General features: G+C 37.2%; 1 protein-coding gene across 3 annotated transcripts in view; it reads right to left on the reverse strand.

Moving 5' to 3' along the window:
- LOC150083530 (zinc finger MIZ domain-containing protein 1-like) overlaps positions 1-26,082 on the reverse strand; it is a 346,825-nt gene that overhangs the window by 241,820 nt on the left and 78,923 nt on the right. For all 3 annotated transcript variants that reach the window (XM_090378058.1, XM_090378057.1, XM_090378056.1), the window contains exon 2: positions 18,956-19,056. The gene's annotated coding sequence lies outside the window, so the exon portion shown is untranslated. The remainder of the gene's footprint in view (positions 1-18,955; positions 19,057-26,082) is intronic.

Consider the following 26,082-nt stretch of genomic DNA (forward strand, 5'->3'; position numbering starts at 1 on the left):
AAAAAGTGTCCGTTGCCAAAAGCTTACATTTTTGTGGCTTGCTGGAAGCGAATTAAACATGTCTTAAAAAGAAAATAAAGTCTTATTGAAGTTCCTCTTCCTTATTTAGTAATATATTATTTTTCATGTTTAATAATGACTGAAGGCTAGCCCACCAATCAGTATATAGAAGAAACTAATACGTAATTATGACGTCACAGGATTGTTTAGTTTTCTTCAAATGCATTTCTATAATTTTTTTAGCATTTCGTTTTCCTCTTTTAGCATTTCACTGATTTATCACGACTTAAAGTAATATCTTGGTTAAATGCCAACATCTTTATTTCCCGGAAAGTTTTCAACAACAAACACCACGCTTTCTTCATCTTAATGGTTAAATTTTAGGTAAAGAGCCAAATTAACTCTTTATAAGGCTAAAAACAGATTTAGGAACCATAAAGGCCATAATGGCGTTGAAGAATACACTCGAGATTGATTGACTAGGGCCTTAAGGGCCTCTTGATCGGTGGCGTATCCAAGTAAACCACTAGAGATCTATAAAGTAGCTACATTGGTGGACAAGTAAGGTACGTACGTATTGTACTCCAGAGGGATAAACAGAACTAGTGGGGTCTTCGGGATAAAAATCCCCTGAAATTTCGAAAAGACATTTCCTTTATCGTACTATCTTTCCATTAAGGAGCTCTTCAAGTTTAGGCATTAACTTATGTAAGAAGACGAAAGCTGAAAAACCTGATTTTAATTCAATGTTTCTATAATGGCCTCCATTTTGAATGAATATTCTTAAGGTGTATTTGCCAATTTTTAAATTTCGCCTACTTCATCTAATTCGTTCAATGGGCAGCCATCCCTCTTCTATATATATATCTTTTCCAAAAGAGAAAGATATGATTTTATCGAAAAATAAAAAACAATGAACTAAAAAGCCATTAACACTGCAAAATCGTTCAAGGATGTGATACGAGAAGACATCTCACGCACTAATAAATACATTTGACCGCTAGAGGGCATGATAGGCAATAAACCGAAAAGCAACTGTTATGAGATATTTGTTGTCAATTAAAAGAAATATCCAAACTAAGAAGAGCTTAATTACACCAGAAGCAATAGTTCATCGCACGTGAGTGGCAACGTAACAGTTCAAAGCGAAAAGTCGAACTATTAATGAAAATCAATTAGAGAATAATGGCCACGAACGGATATTAGCTTCCCGAAAGTTTACGCATGCGCAAATTCATCAGATCAAAAGTGACCAATTAGAGAACACCAATTACGTATATCAAAACTGCATTCAAGGATATGGTAAAAATACGAAATGGTTTATTAATAAAAATTTATTATTTATAAATTTTTCAAAAAGCAATTCAAAAATAAAACAATAATTTTTACTACGCCATATAATTGCCTTATTGTTATATATAAAAGTATTAAAATTATTGAAAAACATTACAGAAATAAGCAAATAACACGAGACGTGTGTGTGCAATGACAAATATGTGATATATATGGACGTAAACGAACATTTTTATACTCTAAATTAATTTGAAAAATTATACGAGATATATCCTGCGTACTTATACCCAATAAGATCCTTGCCTTCAGAAAACACAAAAATTAATAAACAGTGTAAGACTATGTATCAAAATCACAGCTTCTCCTACTTTCTATCATTCATTTAGAGCCTATGACGACAAGATCGCGTGTTGTACTCTCACAGCAGGCATCTAGAAAGGACGCCACAAGCCCTAGCCACCTCCTACACTCCTTATTTTAGCCCCTTCTTTCATTCTACAGCAGCAATGCTTCACCAGATGAGCTTGTCCGTAGCGCATTGCCTAGGAGTCAGCGCGGTTTTTTTTTTTATTCTTTTTTTTTTTTTTTTTTTCTTTTGAGTATCGACGTTGCCAAAAATCAATAGGCCTCGCTCAGTGCGTCCTCTTCACTTGATGGATCTGAGTACTTTCTTCAGGAGATATCGCCGTAGAGCGAGCTTCGCAAAACACACGCTTGGCCCAGGCAACGAGATTTCTTCCCTCCCCCCAGACTTCCCCCCCCTCTCCTCTTTCTCTCTTCTCCACCTTTCCTCCTCGCTTTCTTCCGCCTGCAAGGCTTCCGCGGCGCACAGTCAGGAGGGTGCACTCTCCACCACTTCTGTCCGGGGCCATTTTTCTGAGAGAGAGAGAGAGAGAGAGAGAGAGACCTTCCTCCGCCTCTCCTATCGTGCTACTGGATGAAGCGAGAGTTTGAATCATTTGTACGCGTCACGGAGTGTTTGCCGTTCTGAGGTCGAGAGTAGGGAAGTAAATGGAGCTACTGACAGCCATGAAGAAGCGATGTAGGAAGATGAGAGCAAAATAAGGCATCAAAACTTCGGCATTCCTTATAATAAGGGAGAAAGGGAAGAGAAAAAAATAGTGAAAGTTAAGTAATTCATTGAAGGAATTGATCTGAGATACGAGTGTAGAAAAATCGGTTATTTTTGTAAAAACAGACGAAATGTAGTAGATAGCAGACGAAAATGAGGTAGTAATTTCTTCTGGTAGGAGAAATGTACTAGATGGCAGACGATGAAGTAGTAATTTTCTTCTGGCTGCGGAAATGTACTAAATAAAAACAGGAGAAATGTACTAACACAGCAGACGAAAATGAAGCAGTAATTTTCTTTTGGCACTGAACACATTTTGCACCTGCCAATCTCAGCTGTCAGCAGCAGAATCTGAAAAAGGTGTCAGAGGAATTATACATCCTCCTGTGACAGTAACTGCGCACTTGAGGATTGGGAGGAGGGTCACAAGGAATCACCTGCGTTGATACTGAGAAACAGATGATCTGTGCATAAGATTCGATAGCTGAAAAAATCATAAGATCTGATTTTTTTTCAGCTAATCGTACCCTAGCACGTGATTTTTATTTACAAACAGCGCAGAATTATTATAATTTACGAGTTCTGTTTATTAAATAAAATTGCAACAAATGCTTCTAAAAATTGAAGTTATCGATTGCAGCCAACAAAAAATCCGTTAGGTGGCGCATAGTCAGAGACAAAGTGCAAGCAGACGACAGTGATATCGTCTGCTAGATGTCTTCGATGCAAAAAAAGTATTACTGGAGAAATAAAGGCATTCTAATTTTTTTAAAAACAAATATCTCTCTTGTAATGATTTAAAGCCTAATTAATTTACCTTTTAATTTAAATTGACTGAATATAATAGTCGATAGTAAAACATGAAAATAAACTATCTTAAATAAAACATTATCGTTCTATATTTGATAATCGGTCTCCTACGTGTAAAAATTTCTCCTACAAACTTCTCTTTACAAGGTAATTGCATTTTTACTCTCGTGAGAGTTGACCACAACTATTTTTGAAAAGAGTATAAAAAGAAGTTTGGCAACTTACAGATGGTATAAATAACGGTAATTTTAGCCTTGCCAACAGAGCGGTGAACATGTACACGGCCCTCGATAAATAAAAGAAATTAAGAGACGCAGAACATTCTGTATCTCCCCTCTAATTGTAGTGGTGGTTGTCCATATTGCGTGCCTGGCTTCGTTTATGTTTGGTATCACAAGGCTGAGCGTGACAGAACACATCTTGATGTTCTGCTAAGAAGTGAGGTTTGGTTATACGATCACGAAGCAACCTTTGCCAAAAGAAGTGATGAAATAATCAATAAGTTATCGTCTGCAAAATCATACATAATGATCAATTAGGATACGCAAGCGCGGGATAATTTATTGTTTCGTACGCAATGTTTGCACGATTTTATTTTAAAATACTCGTATTAAATTACTCTTTGCTTTCTTACAACATCCGACCTTCTATTTTTCTTAATACACACTTAAGAAAATCCCAGTTGAAGTCTTGATACGGTGCCAAGAAGTTGAATCAAATGAATGTGCGTCTGCGCAGTGCATTTTTCATGCGTAACAATGAAATCTACATTTACCGCGCGCCAACTGTAAATGTAGATTTCGCACTCACGTGCTTGTATAAAAGTCATCTGTTGACTTCATAACGTGTCGTTTGTTGACATGCGCACTTTAATACACTTGCAGACGTCAGAAGTGCTCAATTTAACCGGGACAAAGCTTTTTTTTTTTTTTTTTAAGGCATTTTATCGGCCACTTAATAGATAACTTTAAACCAGATTGTTACTGTAGAGAGAGAGAGATCGTTTTTATCCAACGGCGGAAGTGACTGTTGTCCGGGCAACAATGCGCAAGCACGATGACCCCAATTCTGATGGGAGGGGTCGTAGATGCCATCACAAGTCAGAATATACATCGGCGCTACGCAAGACAAAGGGGAGGTTAGTGTACTGCATTTTCTTCCGACCTCGGAAAACGTGCAAGGGACTATATTATGAGCGTGAACTTTCGGCTCATTTGTCCACACATGTGGAACTGTACGAGTAAATACGGGCATTTAAAATGCGTTCATTTCGCATTTTTCTTCTTCTTTTTTTTTTTTATAATCGCTAAAGAGATACAATTTCCTAATAGACTTGGTTTTCTCTATTATGTTGTACACTACCTTTAAAAAAAAAAAAAAAAAAAAAAAAGGTCACCTGGAAAACAATAATGCTCCAACTTCCCGTATGGAACGTTCCTCTTATAACCGTTTAGTCTTAACAGCTCTGAAATTTTAATAGTTCTGCATGCAGATTCATTTTTTAAAATAGAATGACATCACAAAAAGCTGCATAGTGTTGATTTTTTTATTTAATTTAAAAAAAAAATCTAAAACAAAAAATAGCAAATGTTCATCGGAAAGGAGCACCTGTAGGAGGCCAGTGCACACTGATTCACTCTCATGTTTCTGGAACTAGATCTGTACAATTGTGGCCTTGTGACATGCGCATTAACCCTCTTCGAAGTAGTGCAATACTGAGGCAACTCGTTATGAAGGCTGGATGTTCACATCCAGGGCCGTGCAAAGGTACTTGGTGACCCGGATGCAAACGCGGTTAAGGGGCCTCGTTTATTTATGTCGAGACTTTGATGGCTCCCTCTATTGGGGTCTGGTGCGGCGCATCCAATGCACCCCCCCCCAATTTGCACGTCCCTGTTCACACCTCTTCTTAATAGACAAAAATTCCTTTCTAAATCCATTCAACACATTCATCGATTTCTTGTATTTTAATCTAAGATGTTGAATCATTTTTCTTGGTGTAGATTTATGTCATCTGCGCATGTCAGAAGGTCAGGGAAGAGGTCAAAGGTGGTCCCAGGTAGGAGCTAAAGGGATATAACTCCCTGTGATTAATATGGATTTTTGTTACTGATACATAATGATTAAATCTTAAAGATTACCTGGAATACTGCTTTAGCGCCATCGTGGGACTGCCCCTGCAAGAGGTTATCTACTGCAAAATCATCAAGAAATATAATGAAGAGTATGGGAGCAAGTCGGGGTTCCTTGAGGGAACTCCCCTTTTGTTTAGAAAAGCTGACAGGGCCTTTCCCTTGGCACATAGCTAGGAGAATCTTTCGCGTAGGAATTCATCAGTCCATAACGTTGCTTGATCTTGAGAGAGAATCCACACGTTCTACTTCCTATAAGAGTGTTTGACGAATTTTAGAAGACAGCTAAGGACAGAGTGGACAACTGGTGTAGAAATGTTGAGATTAAGGAGAGTGAAAAGATGATTTATAAGGGTGGCAAGGACATTAAAGCACTGATGGTCAGGAAGGAGATGTGGTAACAGAGTATACTCGAGGTAGATCGAAAGATTGGTATGAGGGGAAGCAGAAGTGGTTTTTCATATTATGAAAAAGGAAACCAGGAGGTTCATCAGAGATTGAAGAAATGTTTGGAGCACGAACAACAGATGAGGAAGAATGGTTCCTAACGATCTATAAGCAGAAATGAGAACCATTGGAGTATGGAAATGATAGGAGTGTAAAACAATAAGAATATGCTTTTAAAGTTTCTGAGACGATAGTGGAGGGAAGATTGGGGTGGGTGGAAATTAACCAAAGGCAATTTGGTTTCATTTGGGGAGAAGGGCAACTGATGCACTGTTTATAGCAAAGAAGGCGCAGGAAAAACAGTTGGAAGGAAACGAAGAGGTTGCGATTCTGTAGATTTGTAGAAGGCGTGTGATGGAGTACCCAGAAAGGTGGATTACTAGAAAAGAAAGGGTTGATGATGGAAGTGCACGAAGACGGTTATGAACGCAAAAAGGGAAAGATCAGAAGAATTTGAGGTTATGGCGGGTAGTCATCAAGGCCCGATCCTTATCACGTTGTTGTTCGGCAGCTGTGTGAGAAAGGATGATCTTGTGATTATTGAAATGGCAGGCTTGACTGCAGAAGTGAGGTTTTAGAGAGTGTGTTGGGGGCTGGGGAAGACGGAGGTAATGGCATGTGGAGCGAGAATAAATGTTTAGATATAAGGGATAGACATCAAAACAAAATGATGGGTGTTAAGAGCCAAAGCAACTAAGGCTATGAGGCATGAGTATATCGTGTGTAGTAGCATTCATTCTTCCGCCGGGTTTGTCTATTTCCTAGACGAAAAATCCGACTGTTGACTGTCGAGTTTTAAGAGGTCACCTCTTAAAATTCCACTTGAGAGAAAGAGAGAGCCAATAAAAGTTCTTCGCGTCGTTGACGGGTTCGAACCTAGGCGTCCGCCCACCTGGTGTGGGAGGACGCCGATCGTAAATCGCTGTGCTAAGTGGGAGGGCGAATGTCAATATCTGGGGTCGGTATTGAGAGAAGATGGTGGGTGGTTTCTGGAGGTTAACAGTAGGATTAACGGCTGAAACGGAGGGAGTTGCATACGATGAAAGAATTCTAAGAAAGTTAAAGATTAGATGTAAGACTGTCGTTTTGTTATATGCGACAGACATCTTGAATATGACAAAAGGATGACATTAAATTATTAAATTTGGTAATTGTACGAGTACTTTACTACCAACATCCTCAAAGTGAACCAAAAAGCAAAAAGGTACATTATTAATATTGACGCACGAAAATATTCAAATCATAATTCAATTCTACTTTTATTTGCCAATACATGGGCTGATTTGCATGTTATGAGGGCTCAAGGAGCCCTAATAATTCACAGTGAACACACTCTTTTCGCCTGAGATTGCCTAATTACAGACTTGATTTAAAAGGACTTCCATATTGCTCAATATCTGTAAATTGTGGAGGGCGATTTTCTGTTTGCTGGATGAAAAACTATAGTTTACGAGAGAGAGAAAATCATGCTACCATCACCTGAGACAGACTAACTCAGCCACGTTGTGAAAAAAGCCCATAAAAATCCCTCACGTCATCGACGGGATTCGAACTCAGTCTTTTCCACCTGGTGTGTGGAGGACGGTGATTCTTACCAAGAGGATATTTCCTAGTATTAATTTGTCCAGCAGATTCGGATCCAGAAAACTTACGCCTCTGGCACAAAGAAATTTAACCAAAACGTTTATGCAAAATCTGTAGGAAGAAATCGAATCTCTGTCTTGAATTTAGATAGTAAGACTCTCCATTAATTTTCTTTTGACCATTTTGTAAGGAGAATCAAAGTTTGATGTTTTTAGGTCTTTGGTAGATGTAGATTGGGCATTGGATAGCTTCGATTTCTTTTCGGATGTTGAATTGCGATTTATGAAGCGTACAATGTGACAGAATATTAAGTTCAACACTTGTCACGTGCTTGGAGAGGTCGGGTTCAAATCCAGTCAGAGACGGGTCTTTTTAATCGAGGATGGTTGTTGGCCTCTCTCAAGAGAGTAGGGTTTCCCAATTTTTAGGTTCTTCTTAAATCCTTAGTTATTAAGCAGATAAACAACCTTCAATATTTGCATTACGAATCCAAAGGAACTCTTCTAGACTGATTATGCAATGGGAAGAAAGAAATGGCCCCAGATAATCCACATTAGCCAATCATTTCCGTGTAATCTCTTTGGTTTTGATGCTGAATATTCAACTCGCGGCTTTTATTTATTTATTATTTTTTTCTTTCAAGGAACGCATGTTCGTTCAAAGGGTCTCTTAGTAGGAAACAAGTCTCGTGACACGATACTCGCATGTACTTTAAGATAAGGCGAAGGAAGACGCCTTATTATACTTCTATCTTAGTGCGGACAACTTCATTAAAATTGCTGACTATTACCGTGTGAACCACCACGAGCAAATAGTGCGTCACTTCCGCTAAGGACTGGGAAATGACAAAATGGATGCGAACGTGAACAACCGATGTTAGGGGTAAATGTGGGGAGGGACTATCTCTCAGCTTTACCTGCACCAGTTGAACATGCGACCTTTTTTTGTCCGATGCACTGGCCCGTAACGTACCCTTCATTCGGTATTCTCTGCCTTTGGTGACTTCGCTGGAAATGCCACTAATTGAGCAGTTATTAAACAGGGGGCGCTGTATGCAAGTACAAGGGTTTGTAGAATGGAATTTGTATTGAGTTTTTTTGAGGGAGTCAGAAAGAGATATTAACAATTTATTGAAAAACTAATCGGGAGCTATAAAGTAGTAAATACAGTAAACTGTAAAATGTGGCACTTTAGAAGCTGGAATTATTTAAAGTAAGGAACATTTTTTTAAAAAAGGAGGGAGGGATCAACATCGAAAAGCTAAAAAAGCTACAAAACAAACATTTGAGGGTCGGATGCGAACATGGGTAGCTCTGAGAATTGTCTAAACTAGGTTAAACACACCCCTTCTAGATAATGAGATCTATTTGGTATCACTGATATTTCATGACCTAATTATTAATATATACGATGATTATGAATTATTTTACAGATTTAACATTTTTTAAATGAAAAACTAACAAGGAGACAGTGAAAATTTGAAATTACCATTTCTTCCTCATGGAATTCCAGTTATGCTGTCTTCAAAATGGACGCGATCCACTGGATCGAAACTTCATTCGAAAGTGGTAATGAAAATTGAATGATACATCATGAAAAGGAAAAATTTGTCCTCACAAAGCCAAAGATTGTGAATTTTTCAGTTAGAAAATATACTAACGGCAATGTGTTAGAGTTCTGGCTGATAGAAGAAAAATCTGATGCTTTAGTTTCAGCACGATGGTGCGCCGCCACATTTTTTACAATAAGGTTACAACATTCCTGGATTGAACAAGTGCCTGATCAATAGATCAATCGTTAAAGGTTCATTTCTTATCCAGATCCTATTCCCGGTCTAATATCTCCTCCCCACCAGTTACTACCAGCCTGGTGGGAGGAAGGCTTTTGTTAATTTGGAAAAGTTAAATAATTTTTTTGTTTACACTCCAGACAAGACAAAAATCTTGTAGATCACTTATAATTATCCTATATTTATAAACTACGGTAATGAACAAAGAAAATCATATTTCTTTTAAATTTTAATATTTCTTAGTGTCGTTTTTATGTTCTTCAAGTACAATTCGAAGCAAGTTGTATTTGAATATTTGAATAATCGATTTCGCAAGTCTTCCACAATTGTACGTTTTCAAAAGATTTAATTTCTTTCCATTTTTCTCTTTACAACCATAAACTTTTAACACAAACCGGAAATTACTAAAAATGTTTTTTTCTTCTTTCAAATTCCATCACCGAATAATATTTCGTTGATTATACAATTGTCTGCTACTTCAGGGCAACGATATACAACTCTGTTGCTGATAGCACAAAAAGAAAAAAAGAAAGAAAGTAAAGTCTTCCAGAATTCTAAACAGGCAGAGTTTGGCTAGCTGCCTAAATTCTAACATAGGACACGAATAAAATAAACTATGGATGTTTATACGTCACTGGAGGTTTACGTGTTTATCAAACCTTCCAAAATATAGGCCCACTGGCGTAGAACGAGACTACAAAATACATTTTATAATTGTAGAAGTGCGAGGCTGAACTGAATAAATTTTTATTTTCAAAGTAGTTTTGTTTAGACTCGAAATTATTTATTTTTTATCGGAAATATAATGCACATAGCAAATCATATTTTAATAAGGATGAATATTTCCATTACTCAGAATAGGATTAAAAAATAAAAATTAATATTAAAATATATTGTAATTAATAATAATAGCAAATAAATGGAAAAATAATCATTAATTGGGAGATTTTTCTAATTAGATGCATATTTTCAAAAGAACACCAATATTTTTATTAAAGAGTCATCCGGATGACGTAATTGTGACATCAATAATTGGAAGTTGCTTAGTTTTCCCATAAAATGTGTACGCCTACCAGCCAAATATGATCCAAATTTGCAATTTAATTAATAATAATTAATTAATTAATATTTAAAATTATATTTTAATAATAGTAAATATATGGAAAATTAAGTGTTAGTTAGGATTTTTTTTGTTAATCATATATATTTTTTTCAGTTTATGAGTCCTTATTTTCTAGATCCTGATGACGTATTTGTGACATCACTATAGGAAATGGCGTATTTGTTCTCGATAAATTGTATACGCCCACCAACCAAATACGATCCAAAATGCTAATTTAATTAATAATAATAAATTAACTAATCAAAATTAATATTAAAAATATTTTTTAATTTAATGATAGCAAATATATGGAAAATTTGGTATTAATTCGGGGATTTTTGTTAATTATATATTTTTTCAAGAGAACAAAAAAAAACATTTTTGAGTCTTTTCTAGATCCTGATGACGTATTGTGATATCACAAAAGGAAGTGACGTTTCATTCTCAATATATGCTTAACAGCCAAATACAATCCAATTGTCAATTTGATTAATAATAATTAATTAATCAAAATTAATATATATTTTTCTTTAATAAAAATAGCGAATACATCGAAAATTAGGTATGAATTCGGACAATTTTGTTAATTATATACATTTTTTCAAAAGAACGCTAAAAAAATTTACACGAGTCCTTAATTTCTAGATCCTGATGACGTAATTGTGTCATCACAATAATAGCAATTTACGTAGTTATTTTCAATATATTGTATACGCCTACGAGCCAAATGCAATCCAAAATGGTATTTGTAATTATCTGAAGTAGTATTTCGGTCACAGTGGGTAACGAAACTTAAAACAGGTTTCGCTATCTAGTGATAAGGGGGGGGGGTCGGTTAAAGTTTAGAAGCCACACCATTTCCAACAGTCTGACCACATTTTTGGGTATTAAATCACAATAATATGCTGTTTAGACAATACTGGTAGACGCTGAGGAGTTAGGGTTAATGTAGTAGGAGAGTCGAAACTAGTTTTATGAAAATGAGTAAGGTGGAGGGGGACACAAAATTAGACATGGAAGAAAGGAATTGCTTCCTTGTGAAAATTGTGTTCTGCTAGCATGGTCCTTTGCACAATTCGCGTGAAGAAGACAGGTTAAATATCCTCCTATGGCATATTTTCTTGTTCTGACCTCTATTAGCTGTTTACTTTGAGGTGTTTAAGCTCTAAGGAGAAACAAAATGGCTATTTTAGCTAGCATTACATTTCTAAAAGGGTTAAGAACTCGTTTCTCCTAAATATCGACCCCTCCTAAATACTAAATAGGCCTCATTCAATGCATATTTACATATGCATTATTTTTATTATTTTTTTTTTTTGGTTCAGATCCGTTTCTCGGTGCTTTTTTTTTTTTGAACAATGGCAAGGGACAAGGGGAAGGCATCTCCACTAGAAACACAACCTGTTTTCAAAACCCCTTCACTACCCCCCACCAATTCCTAATAGATGGATCGCTGTTGGCAGATGCTTCTGTGTAGGTTAGACCCTCAGCCAACGCCTTGAAGAAGCAATCACTACAGTAACGAGTGATTGGAGATCGCTAGGGTCATGGCTACCAAACCTGTATGAACTCTCCGAGCAAACAAAGACCCTGAGGGTAGTTCAACTCAATATTTTCACCTCTTCTTTGTATTTATCCTTCATCTAAAATACACAACCATCTTTTAGCATTGCCAACAACCATATAGAACATCTTATAAACGGAAATTGCTAACGGAATTTTCAAAGGAAGAAACAAAAATGGTTTCTCGATCCATTGTCAAACTAAGTGTCATACAGCTCCATCTATATTTGTCTTTATACCTACACTTAGCATTCTTTCCTCTAGACTGACCATGCACTCACTTCTAGGGTAGGTCGTGTTTTACCCTTGGGCATCTATAAGGAGGGAGCTGTTGCTTGGGCATCTGCAGGGAGGGAGCTCTTTTACCTAAACATTCTTTGTCTGCAGGAGCCACCGGACGTACACGCAACATGTGACCTTGATGTTACGAGGGCGGAAGGGGCGACAGCTACCAAAAACATGCTAACAGATTCAATAATAGTTTAAGGGTCAAAGAGGATATACATCTTTCTTAGGTGTCATATAGAGAAAAAAATTACAATTAGGTGAATATGGTATTTTAATATTTATTGACACCATTAGTTAAAGATGTAGCTAACGCCGGCGCATAACTAGTGCTGACACCTGGTGCCAAAGCAACCATTCATGTTTGGTGGTGACATTACTTCGTAAAGATTCTGTAGGAGACAGGCAGACGCATAAATAGAGAAACAGACGTGTATACTGACAAGTAAAAAAAGAGAGAGACAGTTTAAAAGTGATAGATGAATAATAGAAGCAGTAGATAAAGACGGGACATACACAGGTCCGATTTCGCAATAAACGCACTTGCGTACGTTATATCTCATGACCAACAATCGGTCCTTTTTTTAAATGTCAAGCATTACTTCAAAATTTTAAATAAAACTTCTATTTTTGAGTTTTTCCCTAACGTTTCTCTTTTTGAGTCTTTAAAATATTTAAGTGAAGCGAAATTATTAGTAACTTTCCGTTTTTAAACGAAAACTTCGATTATCCGAATTTGTCTTTTTTCTTGTTAATTCGGATAAACGAGGTTCCCATTTAAATTAATCCTTATCCCTACTGCCGGTCACTTTTTCATTATTACTAGCCACAAATAAACGAAAGAGAGAGTAAATGCATTCTCCTCCCCCCTCACCGCGCTCTTCTAAACATAATCCACGGTCGATGTCATAATGCGCCATGGTTGCTTGCAGATTCAAGATGTTTTCCTTTAATTTTTTGTGTCCCTTTTCTTGCTATTATTTTAATGTAGCGATTGGCTGAGCAAGGATTGTCGTTTAGGGCTAATTTCTATGGTAATGAAGTCTTTCGCTTTTCTAAGCAAGTCCTATAAATTTATATTATAAAGTGATTATGCCTGGTTGAACTCTTTTTCTTTGTCTCCTGTAGAATTTTGACAGTCTAAATGGGTAGCATATGTTAATTTTTGCTGTTATTATACAATACACTATCTTTAACTGAAAAGTAGAGAAAGAATTTTATTTTCGTCCTGACACTCATTAAAAAGAAAAAAACTTCATTGCTGACATTTCTCTGCTTCATCTGAATGATGAGAGGTTTTAGTTGTATTGTCATTCTTAAAATAGATAAGAAAAAAACAAATCCCAACTGATCTAGCTGGACGTAATGGTCGGAATTACTCAAAATCCTTTAATAACTTGGATCGTTTCAATACTTATTGAGATATTTTACGATTATGAGTGCAAGATTTGCAAATCTGAACCTTTTTGCTATAATAAATGCTTTAAATTGGAGAAATACCGTATATACCGGCGTATAAGTCGACCCTAAAATTTCCAAAATTTTCTAGTGCTTCAAAGATCGACTTATACGCTGTTATATACGGTAATTTATTTCAATCTCTGCGTTTTAAAAATACGCTGTCTCTTGTTTAAAAATGCGTCTCTTGTTTAACAGTTGCTGAAGCCGCATCCTTTTATAATCTCGAGCTTTACAGTTACGAAAACAAATTGCGATTGGAGCAGATGTGTGAGGCTTGGGGAAGAATTAATAAAGTTTAATAAAGTCTTTCTATTTCCACTTTCGCTGGTCAGTAGATAACGTTAGTTTTAAGGGTGGAGGTGGACATGTTTTTTTTTTATTGATTTCAACAAATTTTTCAATTTTTTTTTTTGTTTGCTTCGGCCCAGGGCAGTGCAAAAAGGGGATTAGTTGAGACACACCAGGGACACCGATACAGAGGAAGTCACAAACCGTTTCTTAAATGGTATTAACATTACTATAAAAAAGCTCGGTAAAACTTCAGAACAGGGTGCACACTCCACACTGTGGGCGAGAAGAAAAGGAAGAAGGCAGTAATTGACCATGATATACTATAGATAATGAAACCATTTTTACCTAAACTTTTTTAACTAGTTCAAAATAAAAATTATTAAAAAACACTAAATTAAACGCCACGTCTGAAGTGCGCACCCTGTTTTGAACTTTAGCCAAAAGCTCTCGCCCCAAATCAACGATACACCTGGGTTCACAGATGCTACTGCACGGCCCTATCTTCCATTGTATTTTTCTATTAGTATTATAATGGCTAAATAATAGAAAAAGGGTCTTTTCTGCGCCAAAAAAAAGCAATTATAAAATAAAATAAAGCCTTGGCTATCGCCAAACTTTTCAGTTTTATTTTATTATTTTTTTTTTTTCAAAAGACCAATAAGAAAAGGAAATTACGAAATCCTATTTGAATATCCTGTTAAGATTATAAAATCTTTTTCAAAATCCAAAAGAAGGCAGGAGAAAAAAAATTCAGAATTTTTAAGTTACACATAAGAATGTCGTATCCACAATACCTCAACAGTATCTTATTAATAGAAAGGAATGCCAGTGGAGATGTCATTGACTTTAAACGGATTTTCCCTGTTTGCAATAATAACTGGTCTTTCAGTCCAATTTCTTTCTCTCGGGCATTTTAGCTTGAGAAAGAAACTGCTTTTATAGAAAATAATCACAAGTTGCTTTCAATAAACCTCGCAGAGAAAGTTGTTCCTTGCAGTGATTTTACAGATCAAAGATGGAGTCACAGTTCTCTCTCTACTTATAAACTTCTATCATTACTTAACTTTATGAGAAAGCTGACACTTCGCTATCAGAAAAGAGAAACTCAAAAACAAGAAAGGGGGGAAGCGGGAGAAAAAAAAATGGTTTCACTAACGTTCCTTTAGGGGCTACCAAGAAGCACGAGCAAGACTCCTTCTAGCAAAGGCACTCGGCTGATCAAGGATGTGGCGATAATTTATCACGTCTCGCGCACCGGAGCAACAACCCGCCTCACCACACCGGCTGCAGGGGAGGGCTACCTCGGACCAAACGGTGGGACAGAGCAGGGAGGTTAATGCAGACTCTCTGAGAGCAGCGCTGTCAATGGCAGCTGCCGACCATATCTTGTTGTCGCCATTCTTGCTACTAGTGAGCTTCGTTCCTGCCTTAAGTCGCTATTATTTTTGGTGGCATTTATTTTGACTGAATTCACTCTTTGACAGGGTCTGCACAGCAGTCGTGTTTACGTACACAAGCTTCCTTTATTGTTGCATTGCTTGACATTATCACTCGATAACTCTAATTGATATATTGATCAATTTCGGAATACCACCAGAAAAAACATAAGCGAACAAAAAGAAATGACTTTGGTTTGATGAAAAGAAGATAGTCGAGTATTTCAATAACAAAACGTTTGTCTGTTGTTTATTTATCCTGCTGGATGCCGAATTTTTCCCGATTATATACGAAATATTTCCGAACACTTCCCGATTATATACGAACTCGTTCCGAACATATACGAACATCGGATTACATTTTATGTCGTATTTTTTTTTTTTTTTTTTTTTCATTTAATTACTGCTGGATACCGAATTCTTCCCGATTATATACGAAATATTTCCGAACATACATGAACTCCCGATCACATTTTTTGCGCTTTTCTTTCTTTTTTTTTCCCCCCATTTTATTTCTGCTGGATACCGAATTTTTCCCGATTATATACGAATTCGTTCCGAACATATACGAAATCGTTCCGAATAAACACGAACATCGGATTACATTTTATGTCGTATTTTTTAATTTAATTACTGCTGGATACCGAATTCTTCCCGATTATTTACGAAATATATCCGAACATACCGAAACATAAATGACAATTACGAAAACTTCCAATCAGATGTTTTGTTCATTTAATTCCTACTGATACCGAATTCTTCCCGATTATATACGAAATATACCCGAATATACACGAACTTCCGATCACTTTTTCTTTCGTCTTTTGTTCATTTAATTCCTGCTGGATGTCGAATTCTTCCCGATTACATACGAAATCTTTTTGAACATATCGAAACATTAATGACAATTACGAAAACTTCCAATCACATGTTTTGTTCATTTAATTCCTGCTGGATACCGAGTGCTTCCCGATTATATACGAAATATACCCGAACTTCCGATCACATTTTTTACGTCTTTTGTTCATTTATTTTCTGCTGGATGCCGAATTCTTCCCGATTACATACAAAATCTTTCCGACCATACACGAACTTTCGATCACATTTGAGTTTTTTTAATTTAATTCCTGCTATGTACCGATTCGTTCCCGATTATATACGAAATCTTTCCGATCACATTTCAGTTTTTTTTTAATTCCTGCTATGTGCCGATTTTTTTTCCCGATTATATACGAAATTTTTCCGAACATGCACGAACTTCCGATTGTAGTCTCTCTTGTTCATTAAATTCCCGCTATGTACCGAATGCTCCCAGATTATATACGAAATATCCCGAACATACACGAAACGAAACTTTCCCGAAAACAAAATTAATTTCTATAATATAAAAATTCGAATATTTCCGATGCACGCTTAGGATTCCTACAACGTAGTACATTGTAGTACATTAATTATATGTAAACTGGAAAAAAGTGTCTAAATAATATTTTTAATAGCAATTTTATTTAGAAAATTTTAAAATTTTTAATAAATTAAAACTATAATAATCTACAAAATGATTATACTAATGAATAATTAAGTTCAATAAAAGTATGTAATCTGTGTTTTGTCACAGTTTCTTCCCTAGCTCTTCTATTGCGCATGTCCATTTTTATTAAATAAATTTTGATCGCGGACTCACGTCAATTCTTTCAGAAGAGTTATTTCAAGATGGTGGCTAGTGCTTTCGTTTTTGCCAAACTTAATACGCTCATTAATAAATAAAGTAAAATATTATAAAATGCTGTACACTGTAAAATGGAAAGGAAATTACCCTTAATGGAAAAAAAATAATAATAAAGTGGGAGTCGAATATCTGACGTCATTTTCATGTACATTAAGGGATTGCCGAAGTATTGCCATAATGTTGGAAGTGCATAATTGTCCAGGCTGTCCTGGTATTGCACAGCATTCATGGTTTTGTCGATAACGACTAATGAGCCCAAGCCAAACATCAAAGGAGCACCGTACCATGACACTGCCCCCCACCAATCTTCATTTTTGGGATGATACAATCAGTAAGGAACCGTTCCCCTGGCATTCGCCACACCCAGGAATGACCATCAGACTGGTAGAGTGCAAACCTCGACTCGTCTGTCCATAGGACTGTTTTCCACTGCTCTACAGACCATGATACGCGCTCCTTACACCATGTTAATCGGCATCTAGCATTTGTTGAGGTGATCAATTCTGTTGAACGTGCCATCTTGCATGCCCACTTTTGCAATTGTCTGTTCGAAGCCCAGTGTGCACGTTTATAGCAGGTTCTGTGACGTGTTGCACGCATAGGACCTGTTTCCCCATCCATGGAGGGGTGTCCGTATTAATGGTAGGGAAGTGTATTTCTTCATTGAAGAAACACATTTTATTTAAAGTAATGCAATATCAAGCCAACTCATGGTGCAGTGCCTTGAGTGCACAATATACAATGGCTATTTATTTACACAGATTGCTTTTCCAGAGAATTAATTAATTAACCAAATTTTATTTAACTTGCCCATACGTATACAGGAAGTGCTCCAGCGTCCCAAATAATAATAAAATCATATAAACAGCCGTCTGAAAACGCTTTATTTTGGAGTTATTGTGCACGTCACTTGGGATCAGTCTTTTATTGAAAAAAATTGAAAATTTTGCAAGAGGTTGAAAAATGTAAGTTGTCACACAGTATTATCACAGGTACCGTGGTATCAGATAAATACTGTAGGCTTTCCTGGGGCTTCTACAGTAGATCCGGCCATAGGAAAGAGAATATAAGTGATGCTTCTGATTTTCAGAAAGGTGCCGATGGAACAAGTTTAGCTGGAACCACAATTGAGAAAACCAAGGAACTCAATGGTGTGTCGAAAGTAGCCATCTCAATGAGTGGGAGACGAAGGGAGACTGCAACTCCAAAACAAGAAATGAGGTAGCAAGTCGGTATTCCAAGAACGAGTGTGCGGAAAATTCAATTCAGACCGAGAAAGACCCATTTCTAATCGATTATGCAGTTGAAGAACCTAGATTTGGATAGTGGATTGGTGCCATCAATACCAAGACTGGCCTGTAGGAACAGTGGAAGAAGATCATGTGGTCTGACAAGTCTCGATCTACACTTTTTTGCAATAATGGTAAGGTGAAAGTGTGGCGTGACTCATGAATCCATTCAGAGTGTCTCTTGTCCACCACCTAAATGTTTGGAGGCGGAATCATGATAAGGGATATGTTTTGTTGGTCCTTTTAGCTCCACTGACCTTTTTGTCGCATCGGGCAAAGTTCACCATGGAGTGCTTTATTTTGCGATGTATTCTTTCAAGACTAGAACCCAACTATCCAACGTGCAAAATATCTGAATGGTCCGAGGAACATTCCCAAGACTTACAAAAAATGCCCTGGCCGCCTAATTCTTCAGATCTGAATCCATTTGGAAAAGGCAGTTCAGCTTCAGTTTCCACAGACAACAATACAGTAGCCGATAAATATCCTGATGGAAGAATGGTCAAATCTTGGACTAGACAACCTCAGACAACTAGTGGAATTCGGACAAAAGATGGCCCTACTAGATATTAAACGCTTTTTACTATTTTTAGTTCAACAACTTTCGGAAGCATCAAATAAGAGATCAATTTTGGAAAAAGATGCAACTTATGTTAAATTATGCATTGTACTTACTTGGAAAACATTGAGGCGTACTAAGAATCTTTTTGAGAAGACAGTTCATCAATTTTTCTTAATCTGAGCACTGTTGTATTGCGAATCGAGACCCAGAGGACCTAAATAAATACAAATCATTATAAATACACATAGGAGGCATTTAAACATTCCATCTTTAAAATCCTGCTGTTCTTAAAACAGGACTAAAGTTAAGAAACTAAAAAAAGCGCCACCTACTACAATTTAAACGAGATCCATTAGCAAATTTAGGGGATCTTATTAAAGAAAAAGATAAAAGGCGGCTAAATAAATATTTCAAAAGAATAAATAAATATTTTTAAGTACACAAGCTTTATGAAACGAAAATAGTTTTACTACTAAAGATAAAAAGAATACAATTTTGTTTTTGTTATCATTTTTAAGGAATCTATGTCGGTATCTTTTACTAGATGTTCAAGGCTGCTATGGATCCATTACATAAGACTGACGTCGGGGAGGTCAAGTGTTCGGAGCAAAAACACGTGCCACAAACGTGGCTTGATCCGTACCGAGATATCGCAGATAAATTAAGCGAACAGAAGACTTAATAGCAGTAAGTAGTTGATAGTAAGAATGAATAAAGTTCACCGAATTCGAGTTATGACTTATTTATCAGCGATAAATAAAACAGTTTAGGTTTGTGTGTTTAGAAAACACTTTGGTAAATAGTGTAGAGTACAAACCACCCGCTTGTGTATATATTTGGGGCCTGTTTTATGACTAGTAGTGCCACCTACAACTTGAACCCTGTAAAAACACTCTGCTTTGTATTGTCGCCACCTTCCTTATCAGCTTAATGATGATCGTAGGCGAAAAGTCATCCGAATAGTGCGAGGTTACTTCTAATACAATTAGTTGGTATTAACCCATCCTTCCCACCCAGGATGGTTGAGTTCGAATCCCATCAGAGGAATTTTTATGGATATTTTTTCATCATGTGGCTGAGTTAGTCGGTCTCAGGAGAGGGAGATTACTGCTGGTATCTTACTAGCAGTAATCTCTCATTATTTGGTTATTCTGCTGGTTTCACGGGAATGAGGAAAATTAGTTTTCAAAGACATTCCATAGAAAAAATAGTATACCTTGATAAAATTGCAAGAGATTGAAAATTTATCTTTTTCCAAGAAATCCAAGCACGATCTTTAAACGATCACCAAGCTGTTAGTTCAATATACTGCAGCTTTATTCGAAATACTTTGAGGAATTTCTTTAGTTGAAGCCCAATTCCTTCTTTTCTTTTTGCACTGTTAAATTGGGAAACGCTTTTCTTAACAGAATCCACTTTTGTTTTTTATCCAGAACTTTAACAAAATTCTTCATTAATCCATGCTTTATATACACAGGTGAAAGAAGAACCTTTTTTGGTTTGATCAGTTTGATATAATGTTATATTCTCCATGGTAACAATTTCTTCCTCTTTCCCTACTGCTGCACATCAATTGAGATCGTCACAGATATTCCAAGCAAATCATAGTACTTTATTGCACTCAGGATCTTTGGCGAATACAGAGAAAATGCCAATTATGTGGCTTGTAAGACCTGACTGTGAGTGCGCGCAGAAAGCAAGTTGAAAGTTCTGAATTGGACAGTGTACGCAGGGTGGAAAAATGAAGAGAACAGTATCTTTGTCATTGATCTGCACAGAGTTGGAATTACAGATATATTTATAAGGATTCGGCCATTGGTATTGTCAATGAAGGGTTTGTTTAGTGGGATGTAACCCGCTCGAAAGAATACAAGGTGATGGAAGAACTAGATGATTGGATAACGAAGCTTTGTGGATGACAGGCAGACAACCGATATGCTAAAACTCCCCCATTCCGATACGAACGAGACCTTCTAGAGACAACAGTGAAATCCCTTAATGAAACAACTTTTGGTGGACAACTTGTGGATTGTTTTCCTCAGTTCAAAGCTTTATATTGGACAGCTATATCAACACATAAGATTATAAGCAATGTGGGATCCGGAGTGCATGTCCTACAGAAGATTATGCTAATGTATATTAGTGGTCAATGTCCCCACAGATGTGTATAGTGCCATCTTGAAGTCGTGTGAAACACAATTTGAGCGATCTTTGGATGGTGTGCTTCTGTTTATGTAAGCAACAAAAGCATTCTACCTGGGATCAAGGAACTAAGAGTATCATTTGCTATATGAATTGGTTTCATCTGGTCTTAAGACATGGACGCTCTGACTTATTCTTGTTAAGTAAACAAGATAGCTCCTTGCCAAGGAGCTATATTGCATCAATAACAAAGAGACAAAAGTGTCCTCATATCAAATTTAATTACTCTTTTGGGCACTAAAAAATGGGAGATAAGCGTATACACACCATATTGCCAAAAGCATACGGATATCCATGGGATTTGGTAAAAATCGGCCATATCCATTATCCACGTGCCAAGAATCGGTACAGAAGCAACTACCTCCTCATGACAATGGACCATGTCACACTGCGCAGCCTTAAGTGATTTATTTGAAGACATGGGTGTGCAAAAGCTTCTTTGGCCTACTCGTAGGCCGAAATTAAGGGTAAAGGTGGACTTAAACTTTATAAATATTATCAGTAAAAGGTTCTTTGCATGCAGATGTCCAGTTACTTTTGCTAATATACGTATGGTTTGACAGTAGCGAAATACATTGCTATAATCCCTAGGTTTCAAGTAGAAAAAAGTTGAAATTCATATATGTCTGTAAATTGATGTTATCTGGATGAAAAACCATGTTGCCCACGCCTGAGACCGACTAACTCAGCCACATTGTGAAAGAGACCCATAACCATTTACCATAACCTTTCTTGTCGACTAATCGGTGACGTCACACGCTTGCCATACTACAAAAGCATCCCATTGATTTTTTTTTTAATAAGCATTTTTTTAAATGTGCAATTTGACATGTCAGTTCTGTAAATTGTAATCGTGTTTGCTTTGTGTCAACAAACTTTATACGAAGCCATTTTATTCTTTCAGAAGAGTGGAAGAAGAAGCCCGGTACATCCAAACCAAAATGAATGTTCTTGTAGGAAATTTGGAGAGCAAAAAACAAGTCATGCACTATTGAAGCAAACGATCTTAGTGTCGGGGAAACTCTAGAAGCTCCGCATCTTTCTCTCCTAACAACGAACGAGGGGATGCCTCACACACATTGCACAAGGGCTCGTACATCTCTCGCTATTAAGACTATCCTATTTTCCGATAATACGGTACACAAACTGATATGGTCACCGATGTGATACAGCGGGTAATTGAAAAGATAATTTTTTCTAAGGAACTCTTCCTTGGGGCATTGGAATTAACTTCTCACCAGATAAAGCCTATTTTGATTGTAGATAAAATGGAAAAAAAAATTTAAAAAAATGAAGAATTGTAAATGAAAAATCAAAAATTTTGTTTCCAAAATATTTATGAAAAATATTGAGAATTCCACTTAAAAAACGAAAGAAAAAATCAAAATATTTTTTTCAATTATTATATTCTTTGTTTTAAGTTAAAAGTATTTTTAGAAAATTTATTTTTTAGACTTTAATTTTTTTTTTATTAGTCAAATTACTTCACTCGAGGTCCAAACCTTCGTTGATTGCAGATTACAAAACGTTAACAAAAAATGGAGTGGTCTAAATGCAAAAACATTTCTGAAAAAGAAGTCAGGGTAATCCCTAATATGATCTTGCTTGGACATCCCAGTGTCGTGGCAGACAAGCATAGGAGCAGAAGGATCCTTTTTTGCGAGATATAAGACAGGATTGAGTGTTAGAAGGATTGAAATCAACTAAGTTGTCTTTGTCCCACTGGAGATCATTATTTAAGGGACTGGTAGTGGATATTCGAGACGTTGAAGCTGTTTGTGCAGTGCAAGGTTTCTCAAACTGTATCATCAGCAAAACTATGGACAGGATTTCCAGTCAGTGGAAGGTCATGAATTTAAAAAAAGAAAAGAGGGGGAGAAAGAACTGGACCTTGAGGGTCACCAGCATTAATGGAGAAGTTAGAAGACAGCTGCCTACCATCACCCTCAATGAACAGTCCAAGAAAACTGGATAACCAAGTACAAAAAACAGTTGGCAAACCATAAGATGGAAGCTTGTTTAGAAGACCTTTATGCCAAACCCGATTAGAAGCCGTTGAAATGTCAATAGTAACTGCTTGGGTTTCGACAAACTTTGCCACTGAATTTGTCCATAGATGGGTAACATTGCCAGTATAACACCAGTCGATCACCTGACGGAATCCATACTGGCGATCATTGCGCACATGGAAGGTTTCTAGATAGTTTAGGAGTTGGCGGTTAATAGGTTTCTCCATTGCCTTAGGATTAGTAGAAGTAAGTGAAATGGGAGGGTAATTGGATGGAAGGAATTTGTCACTCTATTGAGGAACTGGCTGGATACGTATGAGTAAATTTCCTAACAGAAGTAAAAACACCAGTGTAAAAGGGCGACACAGAACAGGTGCAAATCAGAAGAAGATTTTAAGAAAAAGTGGAGAAATATCTTCAGGACCTGGCGCTTTCTTGGCACCAACACTGTTCAAAGTTCTGACGTCCTTTTGATGAAGACCACAGGAGGCATACAGTGTACTGGGAATGGTAGGAGGTGGTTTACCAAGATCATCAATACAAGAGTTGGAAGAAAAGTAGGATGCTAGCAGATCGTCTTTATCTTTAGCTGACGTGATAATAGAAACATCGGGTTTTGACAGAGGTGGGCAAAAGTTGCGGCCATTAGCTTTGGCAAGAGATCAGAATGTTCAAATACCACTTGGACAAGAATCAAGTTTTCTACTCTTAACCTGTTCAAAATCTAGTTTGGACTGATTAATAACTGCTTTACAATTTTTGAAAGCTTTGGTATAGGCAGAAAATGAACCTGGATTTTTAGATGCAACGTTCTTATCTTGAACAGCCTTAGCACATTTATTGGAAACCAAGGGTTAGATAAAAGGAAGGGATTTTAGGTGTATGTGAAAAAAATGATTTCTGAGCAAACATTGACATCATGAGATTTAAAACAGTAATCCAAACAAGAAAAGAAAAATAGATATCACCCAGATCATCCCATTTTGCATTCTCGTAAAACCAAACAACACGATGTTGAGAATGGCTGCGAAAGAAAGGTTCTGTTGGAGACGAGAGCATTACCAAGTTGTGATCTGAGGTGCCTAATGGGGAGAATACCTGGAGCTTTGCTGTACAGATTAAAACATGCGTTTCATCACTTGAGGCTTCCAATAAGCAAAGGGGTGGTATTGCACCGGTTGATGAGAGTCATCTACCACCTCAACCTCTGCCTACGTTGGCTCCCACATGGGTAGTCACTTCCAGTACGCAAGGTGGCGTATTTCAGGTCTTGCACACGGGGGTTTATATCCAGGGTTATTAATAGTCCCACCATTGTGAAGGTGCAAGCAGAGGATTTGGCTTCGTCGAAAGTGGGTCCACTTGACTCAAGTGTCACCTAAATATCAGTTCCATCAGCGTTTTAGACTATTTTTCCAATTTTAGAAAAAATAATTTTCTTACTTAATTCGAATATGGTGCAGTTTAAAATTCGCAAATTTAATCTTAGACTGTACTTACCCAAAATTATTAGCGATAAGAGTCTATGTATGTTACCCAACATCCTTTTAGATTTGATAATGAATTCTATTAACGCATGGACATTGATCGATACGTTAATAAAATTGCATCGACTCCTGAATCTGAAGTTGGATCAAGTGTCATTAGTGCGTTTGATATTTAGAGAACAAATGCACGGCCAATGGCCCCCCATCTTCTAAAGCCCTTAAGGGGATGATGGAAAATGGATTCGTGACCGGGTGTCTTATACTTTTCATTTCCTCAACTTTCTGGAATGTTAGCAGCAAATCTACTTAAGTTTTGTTTCTTTTTTTTTTTGTCTTCTTCTTCCCTGCACGCCCATTTCGTTCTTTAATCTCCAAGTAAGAATCTCTTATGCTAACATCACTGTTTCTCACATTCGTAGGAAAGCGTTCTTCCGCGTAATGCCCCCTATCCAGCCCCTACATTTAATCTCAGCTTCTGGTCTTTTTTTCTTTCTTTTTTCTCTTCCACTGCAAGGGTCAATGTCATTGTGCTAAAGGTTCACACACACGCTCGTTTTCAGCTCTCTCTTCTGATGTATCAGTCGGGTTTGGCCCCCGTAACACCCCCGACCGACGCCACATTAATACCAGCTTGTTGGATAGTGTGCAGTATAGCCCGGCACAACAACAACCCAGCCTGTGGATAAATAACCTTCGTGGTAGGCGTTGGGGAAGCAAAAGGGGGGAGGAAGTCCTGGTGCATTCCGACTACGGTGCAAGAGATTGAACATATTAGTTCTGAGAACAAATAAAAAACGGGAGACAGTGAGGGAAAGGGATGAAGTCCAGAGGACCAGGGAGCATGTAATAGGTGACAAGGGTTAGGGAGGCAATGACCTTGAGCAGTCTGCCCCGAGCTACTTGTTCACTGAAAGGGTTGAAGACCTTATCTGACTTGCAGCCTTTCTTGTCCTTGGCATGTAAGTCGGGGGTTGAGCGAACAATAGTTTCTCTGCAGCCATTTCTGTCTCTTTCCTTCCTCATTTGTCGATAAATCTGACACAATGAAAGTATTCGCTAATAATTTTGGGACATGACAACGATGTCTTTTTGTGCGTCCCCATACATTGTCACTCTACTGTACACTCATTTTGCATTAATTATGATTGCATTTTTATAATTATTTATTATGTATTAATTAAGTCTCATAAAAGGGCAGATTGTTTACTCCTCCATTTTAAAGGTCTGCAAATTGCGTTGTTCTGTTATCGATTTGCTGTTTCTGGACGAAACGGGAGAAAAAACCATGCTACCCTCCCCTGAGACCGACTAACTCAGCTATGCTGTAAAAAAATATCCATAAAAATTCCTCTCGTCGTTGACTGATTCCAACTCAGATCTTTTCCACCGTGGGGAGAAGGGTGATTATACCAACTGTGCTGCAGAAGGCCTACGTAGCCGAGTGGTCAGGAGCGGGAGTGCAGTGGCACACGCTCTTTGAGTAGACCGGGGTTCAAGCCCCTGACTGCTGAATACGGTCGATCTGCCAACCCGCACTGGACC

The sequence above is a fragment of the Mastigoproctus giganteus genome, chromosome 7, assembly GCF_048544385.1.
Source record: "Mastigoproctus giganteus isolate SK-2022 chromosome 7, ASM4854438v1, whole genome shotgun sequence".
NCBI lineage: Eukaryota > Metazoa > Arthropoda > Arachnida > Uropygi > Thelyphonidae > Mastigoproctus > Mastigoproctus giganteus.